This window comes from Hyaena hyaena, unplaced genomic scaffold, assembly GCF_003009895.1.
Source record: "Hyaena hyaena isolate Hyena2069 unplaced genomic scaffold, ASM300989v1 scaffold_1571, whole genome shotgun sequence".
In the NCBI taxonomy this organism is placed as follows: domain Eukaryota; kingdom Metazoa; phylum Chordata; class Mammalia; order Carnivora; family Hyaenidae; genus Hyaena; species Hyaena hyaena.
The window spans coordinates 119,470-143,316 of NW_024082207.1; the positions used below are offsets into that span (position 1 = coordinate 119,470).

Consider the following 23,847-nt stretch of genomic DNA (forward strand, 5'->3'; position numbering starts at 1 on the left):
TTTTTAATATAAATCATTACATTGTTATCAAATAGGATCTTTAAGTAGTTTAATTGAAAATACTTGAGACACCTGGGTGGCTCAGTTGATTGAGCATCTGACTTTGGCTCAGGTCATGATCTCGTGGTTTATGGGTTCAAGCCCCACGTCAGGCTCTGTGCTGACAGTTCTGAGCCTGGAGCCTGCTTCGGATTCTGTGTCTCCCTTTCTCTCTGCCCCTATCCTACTGCATTCAGTCTCTCTCTGAAAAATAAACATTAAAAAAAATCAAAAAAGTAGAAAACACTTACCTTGAAATAGGAGGTCATTTGGGTTTAAGAAAACGTTACAGGGAACAAATGTTTATAAGCTGTCAATATCTTAGCAGTTAGGCTTCCTTGAGTCTCTGTATTTTACATATGACATTATTGCCTAACACATGCATTTGTTTTCTGTAAATGTACAGAATTTTTCTATTATGTAATTCTTTGACTCACTCGAGCTTTATCATAATAGCACGTGTTATAAATCTCCTACATTAAGGGAAATTTTTACTTGGGGTTTAATGTAGTTTCCAGTCTGAACCTGTGTCCTTACAAATGTCTTTGATCCACACTGGTATGCTGCATTACCACACTGAAGAGGAGAGTCCCAAGTCTGATCTGTTCTAAATCTTAATTCCATTTATCTTTTAACAAAATATCACAGAAATCTTTCTACCATCAAAGGTTGGAGTGCTCGCCATCTGGAATGAGCAGCTCCCAGAGCATCTCCAGTGGGAACTGTGCTGTTCCTCATCATGGGGACCGCTCTTCTCTTTAGATACCACAGGAGTCTTTTTCTGGCGAGTTCTTCTAGGAGTTTAGACTTAGACCAGCTGACCGGAGGTCTTGGAGGAGTTTGCTCTTCCATGCAGCGAACTGAACACTTCTGCTCCTGTGCAGCAGGTCAACTAATAGGATAGCTTTCCCTGCCTACACTTAACCTTTCAATCCTTTTAGTTTAATGGTATGTTTGGTAAGGTACTGGGTCACGATGAGGAAACCTAGCCTGTCTATTCATTTGGAGTTGGAAGAGTAGAAGCCTTGGCTGTATCTGACTGCACAGTCTTGGCACAGTTGGAAGTTCTCTCGGTTAATAGAAAGAACACTCTTTGGAATGATTGGAGGTACCCACAGGGAGATCATTAATTGGTACTTCTGTGGCTCTCTCCTTCAACTTGTTGACAATGTGTTCTAGTTGGAGTAAAAGGTCTCTGAGGCCACTGGTACAACTTGGTTTCAAGAGCATGTTGCAGACCATAGTCCAGGCTTGTGCGGAATTGTTCCAGGACATAGCAGCATCTACCTTCCCTGAATGAATCCATTTGTTTTGTTTGATCCTCCTGGGGCACTTGCTCTTTCTATTACACATAGGCTGATTGAAATTATTAATTATTTTTCTGTAGACACTGCTTCTGCCATAGCCATTGCTCTGTGACAGTGTGTATTCCAGGAGCATGTCTGGAAGCAAAGTATTACTCCAGACAACACCCTCTGTATCACTGGTCCATTGGACAGACTCGCCAGAGAGCTTTCTGCCTTGGGTGGAGTTTTAGAAGTTTGAAATGAACATTTGGGGCCCCTAGGTTTTGGCTCACGGGATCAGTGCATGTAAGAATTTGACAAGATATAAATCAACAAATGGTTCTTGCTCAAGGATCAACAGGCTTCACACTCGAGTGTCTACTTAAACTGTCCAAATTTTCAGTGATGGTTGGATTAGATCTGCAGTTTTGTCTGAGCCTGTTGCAGCCAATGTCCTAAACTTTCCAGATCATCACATAATTCTAATACCTCCTTTAAAAGGTGCTAATTATTCAAACCCTGTCACATGGACTCCTGCTAAACCTAGTAGCCCATTTCCAGAATTTGCATTTAGCACCACTGGAAAAAACATGAGCCCAGTTATTCTGCTAATGATCCAAACAAGACCTGACCTTATGATTTGGGTCTTGGTCACGGACACGCTTATAGTAGCATGCTTCATCACAGACTCAGGCTTCTAGGATTGAGGACCGGTTTTACAGATATGCCAAGTCTAATGGAGTTAACAGTAGAATTGGACAATTGAGACCATGATGTACTGTAGTTTAGTTTATTTTTATGAGGAATATTGATTCCTTGACTTCCAATTTATTTAATAATTAACTGTGTATTTGTTCAATCACTTACTCTAAATATTAAAGAATAGTCAGTTCACATCATGTGAAACCAAGGCAACTAAATTTTTGTAAAATATATCTGAGGCTGCAAGAACCTCCTTAATGTTACAGAATTTAAACAAGCTTCCTTTAGAAAATATTTCTCTAAATTTGAATTTTGCTTTTTTTTTTTTTTGGTTGTCGACTGCAATGTGATAGACATTATCTTGCTAAGAGAAACACTTGAGGGAATCTGTCACACTATTAGGTAATTTTTTTAGTGAAACCTATCAGCATGCTTCTTGAATAATAAACATTTTGTGAAAGGAAAACAAATGTCCATTCTAAATATAAAAGTCTCTTTTATAGCTTTTCCTAACTTAATTGCTACATTTTTCTTTGAGGTCCTCCTGATTTCTGTCTTACAAAAGAAAAGCAAAAGGCTTCATCACAAATTTTAGAAAGTTTTATGTAGCATAGCTTAAGACTTACCAGTTTTTTAAATAGTTTTTTTCATTAAAATATTCCAGTACATTCGTTAAGTAGTCTGTGGCTGTTAAAGTGTTCTATTTTGGTTAAAAGAATACCAAATCCTTTGGTAATGTACAATGAGGGAATACCAGTTTTCTATCTTACATTAATCAAATACCAACATTTAATTAAAGACATAATAATAACAAATACTGACATAACGATGGAATTCATCTTTTTTGTTACCTTTTTCTTGATGGGCTTTTTAATCTTTTTTATTAACAAAATATCAAATATATTGCCAAAATATATAGAATTATATGTATAATATGGGGTTTATATTGTTTCAAAGTTGCATAAACAACTTGAGTTTATGTTCTATAATTTTACTGAAATATAATAGATCTTAGTTTATAGAATACAGTATTATGAGACCTGTAACAATTCGTAACTGACTTGACTTTGTCAAAGTCCTAAATTGTTGAGCCCAGTGAAGGGTGAGAATCATGTGGATTATTTGATGTTTTGTTTTGATTATTTTCCAAATGGAAATGTTAAGGACTTGCGAACATGGCCAGTATTACTTGTAGAAAGTACAATGAACACCAGTCACAAATAAAAGGCGGGGTGGAAGGTTGGGATCATATTAGGTAGGTTGTTTGATTGGATAAACCTAAAGAAAAAAGAAAGAAGGGGACAAAAAGAGGGGAAGAGTTAGTTATTTAGTTCTTACCAAAAATCTAGATTATTCAAGTCAAAATCATTGGTTAATAATGATTGATTTCTCCATCAGGATATGGATGTTTAAGATTTCATTTTTTAACCACAAGTTAAGGAGTGTTGCCATTAGAGATGGTTATAGAATAGGTTGCCTTTATGGTTAAATTAAAAAATAAACAACTATTAAATTCAAACAAAATACCAAATCATACACCAAATCATACACTGGCAGGGCGGAATGTTAGGAGTTCAAGTTTAAACTTTTGGAACATTGTTTTCTTTAAAATCAGAAGAGTTTCAGGTCTTTTCAAAATCTTACCAATGCTCCCAAAGGGCATTTTCAGATAGAATTCTATGATGTCATCATTGATTACCTATGAAGAGAACCATGTAATCTATACAGCATATTAGGAATAGGAAATATGCTGTGCTCTTGAGGCTTTTTTGCATAATAACAGGTACTGACATTGTTACGTTTGCTATGATGATCTATGGTAAAAACAATCACATATATTCTTTCAATATTTCCAGCCTGTTCACTGCCCAGTTCCTTATGATCATAAACGTCTGGTTTTTCCAAATACAAGTGGGAGTGACATGGGCTCTAATTCCCTTTAGCCCAATCAGGTATGGTTTTAAGGATAAGGAATCAATCAGGGCAGCTGGAGATGGGGATGGAGACCTAGAACGTAAATGTGTGTCAGCATCCTAGAGAAGATGTAGGAATGGCTTCTGAGCCCAAGGACCTCCCACAGATGGCCACAAAGGAGCCACTCTTCTTTGCTAGAGCAGACCCTAGGTCACATGGCCCTGGGAACCCAGTAAACTCAGCTCCGGGACCAAGTTCCTTCAGATAAAGTCAAGGCCACAGGCTTGAGATTTCTGCAAATTCCCAGACACCAGCAGCCTCACTCAGATTGGCTACCTTAGCCTTGTAGAGGAATCCATGTAATATGAATGTTCGGGCTAATCCTGTAAGACGTTGGCCTTGCAGCTTCCAGTGGGCCACCTGGGGACCCTGACTCTCCCAACTTGGGTCCCCTTCCTCAGTCTTCAAAGCCGGCAGTGGTGACCCCGGTCCTGCTCGCCTGGCATTACTTGGGCCCCTTCTCCGTCTTCCGCTTGTCAGTGCCTGGTGATGGCACAGGGCCCATCAGTGCCATCTGGGATCGTCTCTCTTACGGGCTGCTGATCCGCAGTCCTTGACTCTGTTTCATGTAGGTTCCAGCGGAGGCTTTTATTCATCTCAACTCCTGTATTAATCATCTGGTTTATAGCATCAGATAGTCCTTAAACTGTGGCCTGAAACCAACATGTTCACATATTTATTTCAGTATGTATTTTAGTGTTGTTTTGATTTATTGGCCACTAATGTTTGGACAGCTGCAACATCAAGCGCTCTAACTCTCCTGCCTCCGTCCAGTCCTCTCTGCCTCCCATGCCTTCCATTTCATGAGAAGTTTATAAAATGAAGGTAATAGACCTGCAATAATTTTTCTCATATGAACACAAGTCCTGATTATACCCCTTTTTCTTTGAGAGTTTGCACCCGCCTGACTCTGCCTCACTTGTTAAAAATTTCTTCTCTTCTGGCAAGAAGTTCCTGGCTCTCCTGGGTTCCTTAGCTGACACTTAGAGTGCTTTGTTCTTAGATGACCATTTTTTTTTTTTTTAATCCAAAACCCTTCACTCTTCTAGAATGACCGTGAAGAGGTATGGAAACTCTGATACTCAGCAGCCAAAGGAGACATAACTGGGGCTGTGTTTTCTACTCTGTTCCCTTTCTTCCCGTGTTTAAAAAATAATAACTTTTTTTTTAAATTTGTGTATTTTTAATTCTTAAAATCTTTTCTGGGTAGGGTTGACACACAGTGCTATACTAGTTTTGGGTAAACAGTGATTAAACTTCTCTGTGTCTGCTGTTCTCACAAGTAGAGCTGCCGTGTGTTACCACACAACACTTAGAGTAGCATCAACTCGCTTCCCTGTGCCATGCCGTTATTCTAGTCACTTCCTCATTCCATAACCAAAAGCCTGTACATCTCACTCCCCCTCCCCCATTTTGCCCATCCCTCCACACACCTCACCCCAGCAGCCTTCAGCTTGTTCTTAGTGTTTTTGGGGCCAGTTTCTGCTTTTATGTTTTTCAGATTCCACATGAGTGAGATCATTTGGTAATTGTCTCTCTGGCTGACTTCTTTCCCTTAGCATGATCCTCTTTAGGTTCATTCATATCATTGCAAATGGCAGGATCTCATTTTTATAGCTGAATACTATTTCCGTTCTATGTAAATGTGTATGTATATACATGCATTCCACAGGTTCCTTATCCATTAATTTACGGTTGGACACTTACGTTGCTTACGGATTTTGGTTATTGCAGATAATGCTGGAATAGACTTGGGGTGCCTGTATCTTTTAGAGTCAGTTTCTTGGGGCACCTGGGTGGCTTAGTCAGTTAGGTGTCCAACTTCAGTTCAGTCATGGTCTCACGGTTGATGAGTTTGAGCCCCATGTAGGGCCCTGTGCTGTCAGTGTGGAGCCTGCTTGGGAGCCTCTGTCCCCCTGCCTTCCTCCCTTTCCCCCACCCATGCTCTTCCCCTCTCTCAAAAAATAAACATTCAAGGGTGCCTGAGTGGATCAGTTGGTTGAGCATCCAATTTCGACTCAGGTCATGATCTCACAGTTGGTGAGTTCGAGCCCCGCGTCAGGCTCTATGCTGACAACATGCAGTCTGCAGCTCACTTTGAGTCCTGTGTCTCCCTCCCTCCCCTTCTCCTGCTCATCCATCCTGCCCCCCCCTCGCTCCCCCCCTCAACATTAAAAAAGTAATAATAGGGGTGCCTGGGTGGCTCAGTCGGTTAAGTGTCCGACTTTGGCTCAGGTCATGATCTAACAGTCCATGGGTTCAAGCCCCACATTGGGCTCTGTGCTGACAGCTAGCTCAGAGCCTGGAACCTGCTTCAGATTCTGTATCTTCTCCCTCTCTCTCTGACCCTCCCCTGATTGTTTCTGTCTCTCAAAATAAAATGAAGACACAAATTTTTTAAAGAAATAATAAACACTTAAAAATAAAACTAGCTTTTTCATTTTCTTTGGGTAAATACCCATTAGTGGAACTATTTGATCATACAGTAATTCTATTTTTTGGAAGAAACTGCATACTGCTTTCCTTAGTGGTTGTAGCAGTTTGTATTCCCACCAATAATACCAAGAGGGTTCCTTTTTCTCCACATCTTTGCTGATACATGCTGTTTCCTGTCTGTTTAGTACTAGTCACTCTTAAAGGTGTGAGGTTATATTCTATCATGGTATTGATTTGTATTCCCCTGATGATGAGTGATGTTGAGCATCTTTTCATGTGTTTGTTGGCCATCTGGATGTCTTCTTTGGAAAAATGTGTATTCAGGTTCTCTACCCAGTTTTTTGCTCATTTTAATCAGATGAATATTATTACTATCTGGTGTTGAGTTGTAGAAATTCTTTATGTATTTTAGATATTAACCCCTTATAGTTATATTTGTAAGTATCTTCTCCAGTAGAGTAGATTATCTTTTAGATGCTATGGCTAATTCAAGAAATTACTGCCTGTGCTCTTTTTTTTTTAAGGAGTTTTATGGTTTCAGGTCTCACATTTAGGTCTTTCATCCATTTTCAGTTTATTTTTGTCTATGCTGTAAGAAAGTGGTCCTGTTTCATTCTTTTGCATGGTGCTGTCGAGTTTTCCCAATACTACTTACTGAAGAGATGGTCTTCTCCCAATTTCATAGTGTCATCTCCAATGTCCTAGATTAATCGAGCATATAGTTGTGGGCATATAGTTGATGCCGCCAGCTTTTTCTTTCCCAAGATTGTTATTGCTATTTGGGGTCTTTGGGAGTCCTTAAAAACTTTAGTATTTGTTCTAGTTCTGTGAGAATGCTCTTGGTTTAGTAAGGATTCCACTGCATATGTGGATTGCACAGGTGTAACGTGGTTTTCCCCTTTTACTTCTATAATAATACTTCTCAGTGCTGCTGCTTCCATGGAAACTAGTCTTGCAGGAAGCCAAGCTGCACATCTCATTCTCAAACAGTAAAGAACTAGGCATGTGCAGATAAGTATCATGTCGAAGGGTATAGACGTGGAAGCCATACTACGTGGGTTTGACCAGTAGTTCTAGTTCTTATTTAGCTGTGCTTCCTGGGGCAAGTTAATTTCTCCCCGTGTTAAAGTGCTCATATGTGAAGTAGTGTTCTTAAAATATGTGAAGTACGATATACTATGTACCAAGTAAGTTACTGCTTATGAAGAATTTATAAAATACAAATGCTGACATTTTACCAAATTTAATCAATCTGTTTCTACATGCTTTTTCACACATATGTTCAACTTTTTCTTTACCTTTTTAATAATTACTTTATTATTATTGGTTCCAAGCCTCTAGACTGTTAGCACATTTAGAATAGAACATTAGAAGAACAATTACATTAAAGACAGCGCCTGTAATTCCCAAAGGCCTTAGTTAGGGTACTCTGGGAAGTGATTCCTTACCATCTCTAGGGAAGAGGTAGGTTCTTGATGTGGACAGAACACAGAAATATCTTGTTAATAAGTGAAGATGTGTTTTCTGGATTAAAAACAGTAATAGATGCCATCCCGACCTTTCCATAAATGAATTCATGTGCCTGATGCTCTGATGTTCATTAACATTTTGTTTAAAAACAGATAGGGGCGCCTGGGTGGCTTAGTCGGTTAAGCGTCCGACTTTCACCTAGGTCATGATCTCGTGGTTTGTGGGTTCAAGCCCTGCATCGGGCTCTGTGCTGACTGCCAGCTCAGAGCCTGGAGCCTGTTTCAGAGTCTGTCACTCCCTCTCTCTCTGACCCTCCCCTGCTCACGCTGTCTCTCTCTCTCTCTCTCCTAGAAATAAATAAAACATTAAAAAATATTATAAAAAAATAAAAATAAAAACAGATAGTCCCATGTGACTTTTTTCTAGAACATTAGAACAACTGAGTAGGGCAATGAATAAATAAGTTAAGATTTTATGGTGTCATAGAGGAAGAAGTAAGCAATTAATTCCTTTTCTCTTTTTTAAGAACACTTAGAGCAGATCAGGAGAGGTGGTGGGTGGTTGGGAAGGAAGAGAGAAAAATAAGACAGGAGGGGTTTGGGGAAGGAGACTTCTGATTTCTGTTGTACTTAGATTTTCAGCTGCTCTCAGAATAATCCAGCAGGGAGATACATATACTCACCATAGTTCACTGTTAATACAACCAAGCAAAGACCAAAATATATACTGAAGTTTTATGAACAAGATGATTCACATATTTTTGGAATAAATATCCTGAAAGCTTTAGGAAAACTAGAAAAATTTAGTTGAGTGAGTACAACTTTATTATATTTAATATAATGTATATTTTGGGTAGCAATTTTTTGAAAATTACAGGAAATTGAATACTAAAAAAATTTTTTTTTAGAAAACCATAAGGAGTAAGCCCCAGAGTTTTAAAATCAAGGCATCTAACAAAGAGGAAGTTAGCAAAAAAAAAATGTCCTCCATAACACAACTTATGGAAGTCTCAAAGTGCACAACATGCATCTAACTAGAAAATAATCTAATGGTGACCTCTTAAATACTGTGGCCGGAGCCTGGAAGGGTGGACCCAAGAGTCCATGGGACACACTATGATACGTTTTTATTGTCTTCATAAGAAATTATGACTCAAACCTGAAGACAGATATGCAGGTAACAGATGGACCGATAGATGAATAGAGAGATGATAGATTTATATTGGTTGAAAAGGCAGCTGCTGGTCAGTAGATAATATGGATTGTAACTCTAACAATGCCATCTAAAACTGCAATTGGTGAATGCATATGTGGTTGGTTCTGAAACAGATGGTTACAGACTTCCTTTTGTTCCTTTCCTAAAATATTTCTAATTTTGTGTTGACTTTTAGTGTATTCTGATTCAGTTTTGAATTGTGATCATTAATATTACTAGCTTTCTCTGATTAAAACCTTACATTTTAATATGAAAAGTATAATGTACATTTTATAAGCTAGTAGTTTTGCTACAATGTCAATATCTGTTAACAAAATCTTAAAACATAGCTAAATAAACATGTAAGCATTTTCACCAATAGTTAAGTTTAGAGGACTTGATTTAAAATTACTAGCTACATAAAGAGTAGGTAGAAGTTCTATACTAGGCTCTGTTGTTCTAATTCAATTCCTTTTCTGATATTGGTACTTCAGCTTCTTAGCCTTTATTAAAAAAATGGGAAACAAATCAATCCCTAAAAGGTTAAACATGTCTCTTTAACTTTATTGCTAAGTAAAGTAGTAAATGTGTAGTTTCTTTTAAAGAGGTATTTATTCCTACTTCACAACATGCACAGAACAGTCTTAGAACAACTCTAAATTAAAATACTGACCTTTCTTTTGAATTCCCAGGGTGCTTTATCTCTTTCTCCCATCTTATACTTATATATTTTTCTAATATGCAAGTGTATTCTGTAGGGTGATTGAAGGCAGGTTTGACATCTACTTCATTTTGAAGGCCTCCACCAGTAGCTAGATGCTTGGAAAGTATGCTAAAATAAAAGCATATAAGAATATTGGTTAATTGTACTAATCAAGGCTAAACCAAGTCGTACTAACTAACAGGAGCCCATGTCATGCTCTAACATATACAGCAGTAGTATGCTATTTTGCATAGAAAGCTTTATGTGAACCAGAATTACCCCGTTTCAAAGATAAATCCTTTTTAGATTGCTAATTACTGAATAACTTATTTTAATAAGTTAGAATTTTAAATAAAGTCTTCCTTAACTTTGATATACAGGCAATACAAAGTAGGACGTTACATCCTTATGACATGTAGCAAATAAAATGACAAAAGAATAATGAGTCTGAAGTCCTTTCTTGGCTCTAACAAATAAAATTGCCTTGAGGACGTAACATTCCAAGCCAGGGGTACTTAGTGTATCTCTTGGTGACAGTGTTTCCAATCCATCTTGTGAAACAAAGGACAACTTACTATAAGAGCTCCATGTTCTTACTGCTGGTGCTTCCTCATCATTTAAATATAAGCACTTAAATGCCTTGCTTACTATTGGGGAAATGTGCTCTTCTAAAATTTGACTAGGAGCGCCTGCATGGCTCAGTGGGTTCAAGCCTCCAACTCTTGATTTTGGCTCAGGTCCTGATCTTAACATTTGTGGGATTGAGCCCCACATCACCATGGAGCCTTCTTGGGATTCTCTTCCTCCTTCCTTGTCTCCACCCTCCACCCCCTGGCTTGTGCTTTCTCTGAAAATAAACTTAAAAACAAATGAAATAAAAACTGACTAAATACTTTGCTTCTTGGCCTAAGATTATTCTATTTTAAAAAACAAAAGCTATTATTTAACTTTGTTACATAGAAGATTCTATTTACTTTGCATCAAATAAAGCATTGACCTAATGAGTAAACCTGAAGCACTAATTTTGATGAATAACATAACTGAAATATTTAATCTATTTTTAGACGGGCCCAATAGTTTTTGAATTTTATTTGAAGAACCCATTAATGAATGCGTTGTCTGCTCGAGAACAAAAGTAAAATCTAATTTGGTGTCTTGAACCTGTCGGAAACTTTAGTTGAAAAAGAGCCAATAAAATTCAACTATTAATTACTGAAAAGTCATGCAGGAAGATTACACACCTTCTTCCCTGAGTAATCAAAGCTAAAATGGGAGTCTCTGGCAAACAGAAGCTGAGCATGATTCAGATACTATAAGAGTCAAAACCCAGACTAAACACTCCTGCCCTTTTGCTGGAAAAAGCATCACTTTAAAAAAACAACTACAAAGAGATAAGCTTAAATTGGGGCCAAAAAGAATCCTTTTCCGCAAATAGCAGCTCTTGTGAAGAGACCTGAGAAGCCAAGGGCAAGAATGCTCTTGAGGTCTGATTCCTCCTCTTATCCTGGCTTAAAGTCACACAAGTCCTATGGGGTAACATACTGATCATTTATCTAATTTAGTTAAACACTGGAATACTCTGTAAAAGACAACTAAAGACTTGTTTTTCTATGCAGCGTTCAGTTGTTTGCAGGGTTCTACACACTATTAGATGGAATTTGAGCAAATCATCAAAATGAGCTGACGATATGAAAATTCCAAATGTTAGGAAATAATTATAAGCTGTTAGTATCTTTTTAAGCTTGTTGATTTATTTTGAGAGAGGCCGAGTGAGAGAGGGAGGGGCAGAGAGAGAATCCCAAGCAGGCTCTGCACTATCAGCACAGAGTCTGATGCAAGGCTTGAACTCATGACCTTCACATCATGACCTTCACCAAAGTCAGATGCTTAACTGACTGGAACACCCAGGTAACTCATGAACTGTTCATTTTTAATAACCACTTAAGGAACAGAAGTGTGTGTAAGAGTTGTGATGGCAAATTTGATAGATGTGGACATTAAGTATTTTAGCGCTTTTTAATATTTGTAGCCTTTTACAGAGAAGAGTTTCTTCAGGTCCCTCTCTCAAAAACTGTTTATTTCCATGTTACTTTTGAGCATTGCCTACTTTTCCAGCTTTCACATGTAGGACTGTAGTTTTAGAAACATCAAAGTTTCTTGTCTTACAAATGTTTGGATGTCGGTTAAATTTATTTTCCATTAATTTCACTGTTATTTTCAAGAGCAAATATTAAAGTCCAGTATGTTAATTAGGTGAGAAGAAAATACTATGCTGATGAAGCAAGTGGGCAAAACGAGGGGTTACAGATGGCTAAAAAGGGAAATTGTCCTTTTTTTCTGATTGTGGAGGGGAAACCAGGGTAAATACTCTCAAGGGTGAGATGTATGCAAAACAGAACTGATTTAGATTCTCAGGAGGCAGACACAGGAAGACACTCTCCCCTCTGCACTTAAAAATGTAAAAGAACAAGATGTTAGATGCTTTGACTGTGATTTCCAATATGGGAGATGTGATCATGCAGACAGGAAAATTTCACCTGGGAAATCAAATTTCAGACAAACTGGATGTGGGCTGGAAAGTAAAGACCAATAGTGACAAGGTAACTATTGCCAGGAAGTCACAACTCATTTTAACAACTTCCTGTATCCTCAGTATGTCTAGTTGTGAGCAAGCAATTTTAATCCCAGAACTCCTCCTGAGAAACCTACTTAAACCTCACTTCCATACCATCTAGGTTTTCTTCTTCCTTAATGAGAGGAGGCAGCCTTCGAGGATACTCCCTGGAAAAGCAGCCACAGTCCATGCTTTTTGGCAGAAGATCAAAACCGTTAGTTCTTAGCACTTTCTGTGGGAAATGCAGAATTGGCATTGACACCAAAGTCAATACCGAAAGAAGTCATTTGCCTGCTTTAAATAGCATCTGCACAAGCACCACTCCCTGTGTGTGGTGATGAGCAGGAAAAGCTGATCTAACAAGCTATGGGCGGGCGGTAGAAGATGGTTACCTGGTACTTGGAATCTGGATCTTGTTCAGATCTTAACATGGTTCATGGTAATAAAAATAATTAAGTAGAACTACACTTTGGAGTCCCCCTTCCATGGGGCACCTGGGTGGCTCAGTCGGTTGAGTGTCTGACTTCGGCTCAGGTCATGATCTCATGATCCATGGATTTGAGCCCCGCATTGGGTTCTGTGCTGACAGCTCAGAGCCTGGAGTCTGTTTCAGATTCTGTCTCTCTCTCTCTCTGCCCCTTCCCTGATCATGCTCTGTCTCTGTTTCAAAAATAAACTATTAAAAAAATTTTAGGGTTTCCCTTCCATGATACTTTTATATCACGGCTCAGATCAGTTCTCACTTCCATTATTTCTTTGTTTTATTAATTAAGCTTGTATGAAGTTCTGGGATGCCAGTGTCATGGCATCTACTGGCCGTCCTGCCTCCCTTTCCTCAGTGACAGTGGCACTCGGGCACCTCAAAAATAAGTTGCTGATTAAAATGAAAATATTAGACCTACCTCATCCTTTTTTTTTGTATTTATCACAGTGACTGAATAGAATCTTTTTCTCTTGTATATACAAACAAGTATTTTATTTACATATAAATTTGGGATAAAATCCATATTGATTTTCAGCTGGGGTTCCTTATTTTTGGGTTTGCCCCTCTGGAGTGTGTTATGGGAAACTATCCTACCTGTTACTCACCTACAGTATACCATGTGATTACCATAAAGTCCTCTGATCTCTCACTGACGAGGTTACTGTGAGTCATCCTCTGTTCTTACGGTCTTATTTTCTTGGGCACTAGACGTCTGGTTTCGGCATGATATTACCTGCACTGTCTTTTTGTCTTTTAATATATTCTGGATGGGATAACACTCAGCTTTCTCTTATTTAACTGCAGTTAATTAAATATAGTTCATGCTACTATTTTTAGTCCACATCCCTACCTCCATCTCTGTTTTTAGAAGGAATCATGTTTTCATTCTAGCACAGAATTGTGTAATTGATTTTTCTCTTTAAAGAATGACCCTGATCCAGCTAACTAGTCAAACTTATTGTGGCCAAAGAATTCATAGGCATTCCTACTTCTCTGACAAACATCACTTCTGTCTGGAATGATCTATCTATGTAAATCATTAAAGGTCCAGCCCATTACTCCTGAGGTATGGAGCTGCCCCTTTGGACAGCACAAAACTACTTCTAACTCTTGTGAATTTTTAAGACCCTCATTTAATTCTTGACTGGCCTGCCTGATAGGGTGGCTGCTATCGTGAAGTTACTGGAATGTTGATAAGGTCCTTGAGATCCTCCCGTTTTGCAAATTCACAAAAAAACACCATGTATTTTTATGGTTACAGTCCTCCTTGGAATTGTTCAACTTCCATTAACCTTGGTAAGTGCTATTAATAAATACTGCAGATCAAAACTAATGTGTAGGTAATAAACTATTCTTAAAACACTTTTCCTTGCACGTGCATAACATTTCAAAGCTCTTGCATGATGCACTGTGTGTTTTTAGCCTTTATTAACTGCTGGGAGTGAATGTAAATGGAGTGTTCTGTCATGGAGGAAAGCTATGAGATGTTGAACATCTTCAAGACAGAGCGCTAGGACAACAACAGTGGTGTAATGTAGCCTTGTAGCATGAGGGGATCTTGATGCTTACTGACCTAGTATGGCTTGTGTAGACATTGCTTCCTTCCCAAGGATGCCAAGTTCACACTTCTTTGCACATTTGCTGTCATTCCTTACTTTGGTGCAATTTATCCCCTCTAAGAAACATTCTAAGGTGGGAGGGGATGACCTAAGTTTGCTATTTCATTTTTAATCATTAACAAATTGAGGGCAGTTTTGAACTTCAGTAGTCAGGGACCGGGGTGGATAACAATACCACCCCACCCTGCTTTCCTGGAGTGACCTTTGAGAATCTGATTTCTGGACCATCTCTTAGATTCTTGACCTGGCTAATTTCTTCCTGAGTTCCGAGGTACATGGGCTTTTATTGCCAAGCCCCTGCAAAACACAGAATGCTAGGTGAGAAGATTACCATTCCATAAATGCTGTAAAATTCTAGATAGTATTTACCACATTACAGTGTGGCATATTGTTTATTTTTTTGTGCTCCAATAAACTGGTTAAAGACATGATGGTCTTATTCCCCCTGGTGTCCTGGTGTGTAACACGGTGCCTGCTGTATTCCCTTTGCTAACCCTTGTGGAAGGGAGCACTGAATGAACAAAGTCTTGCATATCTTCCTGACTTTAGTAGATAAGTATTTTTTTGAAAATACAAATAGATCATTCTGGTGAGCTGGGTGCCACCCTGTTACTGTAAATAGGAAAGCATGTCAAGGAACATTAAAAAGGAGGCCACAGAATCACAGTATTTTCTATCATATGAAAATTATATAATTAATGGCATTTCTTTTAGTTAAACCAGATTGTCTTGAAAATAAGCAAGCGGTCTTTTGTGATATTGCAATTAACACAGCCCCTTATTATAGAAAAATAGTATTTTGTATTCGTATAGTTTTGATATTTTACTATGTATTTTAGATGGTATATTTTAAGATCCCCACCTCAATAGAATTTTTATGTCTATATTCTGGTGATGCCTGACATCATGTTTTGCATATGGAATGTACTTACAAACTGCTAAATTGAATTTAAATTAAGGGTTCAGAAACTTAATTTCATAGGCCCTATGCATGAGAGAACTTTAGACTCACCAACGCAGGAAGGTTAGTAGGAATCCTGACTTTGATCTGATGGTAGTCTTTGTCAAGTGTGGAAAGTAATGGAAAGCCCACGTAAGGGGTCGTATTCCTTCTGTAGAAGATTTTAACTAAATCTCATAGTTCCAGGGCCTTATTGGTTATCGGTGTCTCTGCTTATACGCACTGCAAGTGGAAAAGTAATCAGGCTGACTATACTTACCATATATGTTGGCTCTAGTAAAAGTTTACTTTTCTAATTGAAAAGTTGGTTCATTTGCAATTAGAAACAGTTCTTAATATGGATGTGAACAGCATTGGACTCTTAAACAGGAATTTGAGAAACTCTAATCTCTCTTCAAGTTCCCATGAGGCTTTGAAGTCAGGAAGACAAAAAGATTGCAAGAAGTCTCATTTTTCCAAACTCAATATAACTATATTTCATCAATAGAATTCTCTTGTCCGAAATGGCTTTGCTTTCAAAATATCTTTTTTTAAAAAGCCCTAGCTTTTCCCTGGCATAGAGGACAAACCTGCTATTCTCCCTAAACTGAGGATTGCCCGAGGTCAGTCAGCTTTTGCTGTTGTTGTTTTTTTTTTTTTTTTGAATCTTAATCTCTAGCTCAGAACTGGGTTCAGAAAAACTATTCAAATGGACTCATCGTGGTGTGTACCTCACTTCTGTGCATTGATTTAACAGTTTCTTGCCCTGGTATCCTTCAGACATGGAGAAATGGAGCATTTCTGATGTGCAGACACCATAGAGCAGTATTTCTAAGGTGTCTCCTAGGGAGCATCGACCTAGCAAGATGCTGACCTGAGAAGGTACTTCACGGTCTTTCTCAGAGAATATATAGCCAACGTGAGCATCACTTCCCAATTTTGCCTAAACCTACTTTCTGTATGGTACTTGATTTTCTTCAGAGAAGACAGCCCTAGGGTCATGTGTAGAGTGGGGCATCTTTGTGAGGCCCTGGTGACAGGAGAGAAGCCGTTGGACAAGTTTGGGGGGGGGGGGTTGCTACGTGAGCACACGTGTAACCATGTTGTCACTCTGACTGAAGTTTGACATTTCTGTGCTCTTGAGACCGCCCTTTCTTTGCTCTGATATCACATAGCGGTAATGCATACAGTTTAATCTGTTATCCCTTATAGTCCCTGCATATCCATGTTTATTTTCAAGAAGTGCTAGCATAAGTTAAGGTCAAGACTGATCTTTTTTATTTGGCTTGATGAGAAGTAAGAGGCTACTCTAAACTGAGTCGGTTGGTGGATTGCCGGTCAGGGACGGTATGAAACAGAATGGAATGGCTGTGGGGTTGGTGGATAAGGAGGAAGACAAAGCTGGCCCGGGCAGCAGTTCTGGCTTAAAGTTACACTGGATGAGCTTTAAAGGTTAAGATCCCAGCTTTATTTCAAAATACAAAAAAAGATTTGCAAAGATCACTAAACACAATATTGATTATACATATGAACGTTAGAAGTGATTCTGAATAGACATTTTATAATTTAAGAAAGAACACACCTATCTGAAAGAACTGTTGATCAAAAAACAAAAACAAAACCAAAAACAAAACAAAAAAAAAACCCCAAAAACAAACAAACAAAAAATCAAAGACAATAAAGACCCAGCAGAAGGGAATCGGTAGCTGTCTTCATTCCTATAATTTCTGAAAAGACAGATTTCTATGTGGCTGTCAAAAAGGGATGTATAACACAAGAAAATGGTATAATTAGCAGTTAATTTAAAGTAAGTAAAGTGTATTAGCCTTAGTCAAGTGAACAGTTTTATTTTTGTTGCTGCCTTTGGTAATCACACATGTATGAGTCATTAAAAAGCCAATCTGGTTGGTTTCAGTGCATGCTGTTTTATCTTGTTTTCTCTCTGCCAGCATGCACATTTACCCTAAATGGTTCACATCTGTTCTTTGTAATTTAGTGATTATGCAAAGGCTTCTGTGCCCCCACCCTGTTTATTTTAAAAGGACAATAAGAAGCTTCATTTGCATAAGATTTAAAGAAAAGCTTTGATTTTTTTGAGGTTCTTTGGTTGTTTGCAAACTTTCCCTGCAAGTGGGTCCCCAAGTCTCTAGGAAATATTAAACATTTAAAAATGTTTAAGGTATTTTCTATTGATCATACCCCATTTAGCTTAATACCGTTTGATGGATGCTCCCTGGTATTTTTCAAGCGATTGGCAGCACTTGACCATTTTGATTAGGATCCAGCGAAAAACCTGGTTCATTGGAATCACCATATGTCTCAGTGCCAGGACAGCCTTGTTGACACCTGTTGTCCCGATGTCATTATCGGTATTCTACTCCCAGAATAGTGCACTTTTGGGTGACCATTTGTGTGTTCGCCCCAGATACGAGGCATGACTGTGGAATCAGTAAGAGAAAATGATTTCATGCTGCAGTGGAAGAGGTCTTGGAGAGTGACTGTTAACTTTTGAATTTGCATGAATCAAAATGAAAGGTGTTGGAATTAATCTACTTGGAAAAGGATAAATTAAAGCACATTCTGGTATATATTAGGTTGTATATCTAGTTGGTAGTCTGTTTCAGGCTATTTGATAACAAAGCAGAGAAATACATTTCCCGGCATCCCGCCTGTACTTTTTTCTGTTGTACTTACTGATACATCTAGCCTTGCCCACTGCAGGCATTTGATACACACCTTAATGCTTCCCGTGCATTACGTCTCTCTTTGACTTACAGAGACCTATGACATCTTTTTGTGTTCTTGGAAGCCGTTGGTTTAGAGAGCCAGCTGCTTGACAGGGATGAAACTGCCCCTACAGGTGAGGGTACTGAGCCAGGTACAAGGTACAAGAGCCAGGTACCTGGCCTTGCAGATAATTTTATGTTCATTGAAAGCTGAGTGTCTTCCTAGGGATTATTCCAAGCACTGAGAAGTTTCTGTGTCAGTATCTCCTACTTGCGTCCGTTGATAGGGTCACCTCAATAATTACTGTCTCACCACACTGTGGATACATGAAGATCTGGTGCTGTGACATACTTGACTAGAAAATGACACTGGGGCTGAGAAGAGGGGTTGACCTTCTGACCACAGGCGTGTTTGTGATGCTCCTGCTGTGTCTCTCGCCTCTCAAAAATGAGATGAAGACCTATCCAAGCTGCATCACAAGTAATAACTGGTAGGTGTATAAACTGCCGCGGATAAGAACATCTGTCTGCTTTCCCAGTTAATGATCCCAGCACATAGCCTCCTTAAGCAACCTGTAGTTCCTTGCATATAAATAAAAGACACTCCTATGGCTTCTGTAAAGCGTTTGGCGAGAGCCACACCTGATCCAAATGTGAAACCGTGACATTTCCTTAGGAGTTATTCATAGCAATGGAAAGGGCACATTATCCTTACTTACAGGGCTTTCAGCCAATACTGAGTAAGTCTGACTGTGTAGACTACAGTATTATTCTTAGAACTACCAAGATTGCAGATATTATTAGCTACCCATCCCGCAAATTATAAATAATGGCAAATACCTTTTAGAATTCAGACTGTATGCTCCAGCAGGCAGAGGCCTTTCTGAGTTATTCTGAGAGCTATCTGTTCTGCAGATAGAGCAATCAATACTAAGTGCAGACATATTTTAACATCACACAGAGTTTTAGAGCTTCTTAGGCTTCCAGAGTGACTTACAGATAACTTCTAAGGAAATCCAGTGCAGAACTTCTTAAAGGTTCTCACTTTTAATTTCTGAATATGTCTAATTGGGAGGGTTGTTCGTATTTATGGTTTATGTGTTCATACACACAGGCGTATATTAGGATAATGCTATGGATATTACTCTAAAAAACATAAAATGATGTACTTTGAACTTTTAAAGTTACTATTTTAAAGTTGCTATTATTGATTATATAGAACTATTGACAAATAAGATGTCTATTCATGAAAAGAGAAGAAATAGGTTTTCTTATTTATTGCTCATAGGATTTCTAAGGTATTTCACTCTATCAAAATTTTTATCTAGAACATCCACTTATAAGTCATAACTAACATACACAAAACACAAAGATGTTAAGTAGGTTTAATCTTCACTTATCAAGAGAAAAAGGTATGTTTAACAGGATGTCAAGGATTTTTGTAGTTGAATTACTATTTAGGAAACCCTTATATTTTGAATATATAAGGAGATAGGTGAGCGCTATTAAAAATTTTTTAGAAGATCAATAATCAAGTTCCAAATGATAGATTCTTTGAATGGGGAAGGAGAGGAGGAGAGGAGGTAAAAACCCCAATGGTCTGTGACAGCGGAGACCTGGACAACCTCCTTTCGTGAGACTGTTCTAATTCCAGACCATGGAGAGACCAGTAGAAATGTGGAATGCCAAGGGTGAGCACCCCACCTCTAACTGCCCTATGGCATTGCTGTGGCATCAAACAAAACACGTACCAACACACACCGAAAACAACCGTAGCCAACCACATTAAAGAGGATAGGTATATTTTGTATTTTGTTAAGTGCCCAGCATCTGCACTTCAGTCTCTCTTACTGCATGAACCAGTGCCGTGCCAGAAGCTGGAGACTGGCGAGGACATCCGAGCTGCATGAGGAAAGCGATGACCGTGTGGGACTTATGGGATCGCTGTTGTCAGTGAGGACCATTACATCAGAATTTCATAAACATCCCGAGTTAGCAGAGCTCATGCAGCATGGGAAAGGATGTATTAGCTCCTGTTTTGTAATACTTCCAGCTCCTTCTGGTTAGGTTACAAGAGTGGGATGGCTTATTGAAGTTTGCTGAGTAAAATCCCCTGGGTGCACGTGAGATCTCTGATGCCTGTAAACACATTGTGCTGTATCTCCTATCTGGAAAGGGAAACTGAATTGCTTTATTATCAGAGATACAGAATTTGATTATCATTAAACTTTTGCAATAGTTTGAGCAACTATCCTTAAGGTTTATAATTATCCTACAAATATAAAAACAAATCAGTGTGCTAGTTAGGATTCCTTATGTTTTATTTTGTGGATCCTATTATTGAAACTGTCACCCCATTACTGAAAACAAAACTCAGAACTGTCACCTTCATTTCCAGTGAAGGTAGAAAAAACACACTTGACCCTACTTTGGCCTGATGGAGAGGGAGGGAAGGGAGCCCTTCCAGGGAGAACAGTCTCTCACCAGTTTGCAGCTCACCTGTCAGCCATACTGCCTTCATCTTCAGGACTGGCCTGGATTAGGGGATCCACATCCATGCACACACACAAAGCTGCGTGCAGAGCTTGCATGTCCTCCCCACGTGGACCTCTCCGTTGAGCTTCTCAGGACCTGCCAGTGCATTCCTTCTGAAGGAATGATGCAAGCACGGAGAAGGGGGCAGAGTACCCAGCAATCTTCTATAACTTCTCTTTGAGAAGAAGATCCCATCCCTGTTGCTACAATGTATTGGTCAAATGCATTACTTGCTCCCACTGCAGCAGAGGAAGGGATTAACTAGTGTGGTACAAAGGGGTGTGGTACATGGCAGGCCATCTTAAAGCCTGGCTGCACCAAGAACAGAGACCCAGAAGTCCGACATGTACTTGGGATAGACCTTCACGGAAGTCAAACCTGTGAAGGATTATATGCAAAAATCATTGGATCATGACTAAGTTATAACTGTGCTCCATGAGGAAATGGCAAAACCTGCTGAAACAAATAGAGAAACTCTCAGCAGACTGATAGAATAAATTTATTTTTAAAAATACATGGAAAATTGAGAACTGGAAAAAAAGCCACTAAAATTTCTCAGTAGCAGAATGAAGATTAGAAAGAATAAGAAAACTTGAAAATTAAAAATAGATACCTTCCCACTGCAGCAGTAGGGGGTGGAGGAAACTTAAAATAACAGGTTCAGGAATCTTTGAGGACAAGATCAAAAAACCTAACATTTATGACATAAGAATCTTGGAAAGGAGGAGAAAGACCATGGTCATGGCTCAGGAGGAAAAAAAATAATTTTTTTTTAATTTTTTTTAACGTTTTTTTAAATTTATTTCTTAGGAGAGAGAGAGAGAGACAGCATGAGCAGGGGAGGGTCAGAGAGAGAGGGAGTCACAGACTGAAACAGGCTCCAGGCTCTGAGCTGGCAGTCAGCACAGAGCCCGAAGCGGGGCTCGAACCCACGAACCGCGAGATCATGACCTAAGTGAAAGTCGGACGCTTAACCGACTAAGCCACCCAGGCGCCCCCAAAAATGGTTTTAATTGAATGTTTTAGGCTGAAAATTGAAAGAGTAAAAAAGAACAAAAACAAAACAAAACAAAAAGAACAAGTGGGGGAGGGGTAGAGAGAGAGAGGGAGGCACAAAATCTGAAGCAGGCTCCAGCCTCCAAGCTGTCAGTACAGATCCCAATGCATGGTTTGAACTCACAAACTGTGAGATCATGACCTGAGCTGAAATCTGATGCCTAACCGACTGAGCCACCCAGGCGCCCCTGAGTCTGAAAATGTTCTAAATTAGAAGAGAGAAACTTCCATACCCAGTGCCTCAGTGAAACTCAAGATACTTTCAGAGAAACTGTCCAGTGCACCAGGATAAAACTGCTGAAAGCCAAAGGTATGGGACTAAAAATCTTAAAGGCATCCAGAGGGAATTGATGGACTGTATACAGAGGAAAATAAAGATTCAGATGACTTGAGATTGCTAATCAGAACCCATAGAAACCACATGTCATGTTTCAGGTGCTGATGAAAAAGAATTTTTTAGCTGGTGAAAATATTCTTTTGATGAAAATAAAAACATCTTCAGATGAAAATGAACTAGAGGAATTTGTTGTCAGCAGACATGCTCTAAATAAACACTAAAAGACACTCCTGAGACAGAAAATGATACCATAGGAAAAAATGAACCTTCAAAAATGAAAAAAAATAAGTAGCATAAATTGGAGATTTGTGAGTGAATGTGATAAGCTATTTTTTCTACATTTTTAAAAATGTATGTAGTAGTTGAATGAAAATGATTTAGAAGTCTGGTGATACTTCCACATGAAAAATACGAAAACTACACCAAAAAGAGGAATAGCCATGATACCCTTATATTGGGAACATTTCCACATTTCTAAATTTACCTCAAGTGGTAAAATAGAAACTCTAAGTAGACTGTGATATCTTAACTGTGAATATTATCCTTGAAAAATTACATAAAAAGTATAAAAAGAGTCAATGCATAAAAATTTAAATACAACACTAAAATTCACATTTCAAAGAAGAAAAAATGAGAAACGGAAGAAATTAAAAGAGCCAAGGATAAAGGACGTTGTAAAATAATGTACCCAAATTCAGATATATCAATAATAGCATGAAATATAAATGGTTTAAACACACCCATTGAAAGAGATCAAGGTTAACTGTTTCTTACTATGGGATGTACATTAAAACCATAGTGAAGGAGAAACTTTTGGTCTGGCTACAACATTCCTATCAAAATTATTAATGAAAACATGTATTTATATATGCAGCAAGAATGGGTAGAAATTAGAACACTCGTACACTGCTAGTGGGATGTAAAGTGGCACACCCTCTTTTGAAAACTTGTCAATATCTAATGAAACTTTACACGCATGTACCATGTTTTCTAGGAGCTGCATTCTTCGGTATTTATACCAGAGCGGTGGAAGTTTAACCCCACACAAAAACCTGTACATGATTGTTCATAGCAACTTAAAAAAAAAAAAAAAATAGAAAAACAAACCCAGGTATCTTTCATTGGGTGAACATTAAGCAAATTGTGGTGCCTTTGTACTATGGAATAAGCCTCAACAAGGAAAAGGAAGGAGCTATTGATACATGCAGAGGTGGGCAGGTATCTTGGAAATCCTGCTCAGTGAAAAGAAAACCTATCTCAAATACTTAAATGGTGTGTAATCATTTCCACTTCATAAAATTTTTTAAATGATAAAATGATGGAGATAGAGAATAGAAGCACTGGCTTCCAGGGACAGTAAAACATTGGATCGCAAGTAACTTGCTCTGAGAGTTCCACAAGACAAGCAAACATTTCTAATAATAACATTTCTAATAATTAACATTTCTAAATGTTAACCTGATAAGCCAGCGATGTCTTGCAATATGGGTAGTACATGACCCCGAATGTCACATGATTACAACTGAGCCAGTGGTTATTGAAGTTGACTTTGATATACAAGTGCTTTGGATTATTAGCATCTTTCTGGAATGAATTCTCGCAAACCAAGGTTTTACTGTATTAGGATGAAAAGGAGTGGGGGCAAGGAGATCGCTTTTGCTGTAAAGTATCATGAGGGATCTTTGTATGAGATTATCATATGCATTTAGTCATGTGAGAAAATTGTGTAGAG

General features: G+C 38.5%; 1 pseudogene; it reads left to right on the forward strand.

Moving 5' to 3' along the window:
* The first annotated feature begins 778 nt into the window (after positions 1-778).
* LOC120226048 lies at positions 779-2,099 on the forward strand (annotated as a pseudogene).
* The last annotated feature ends 21,748 nt before the right edge of the window (positions 2,100-23,847 follow it).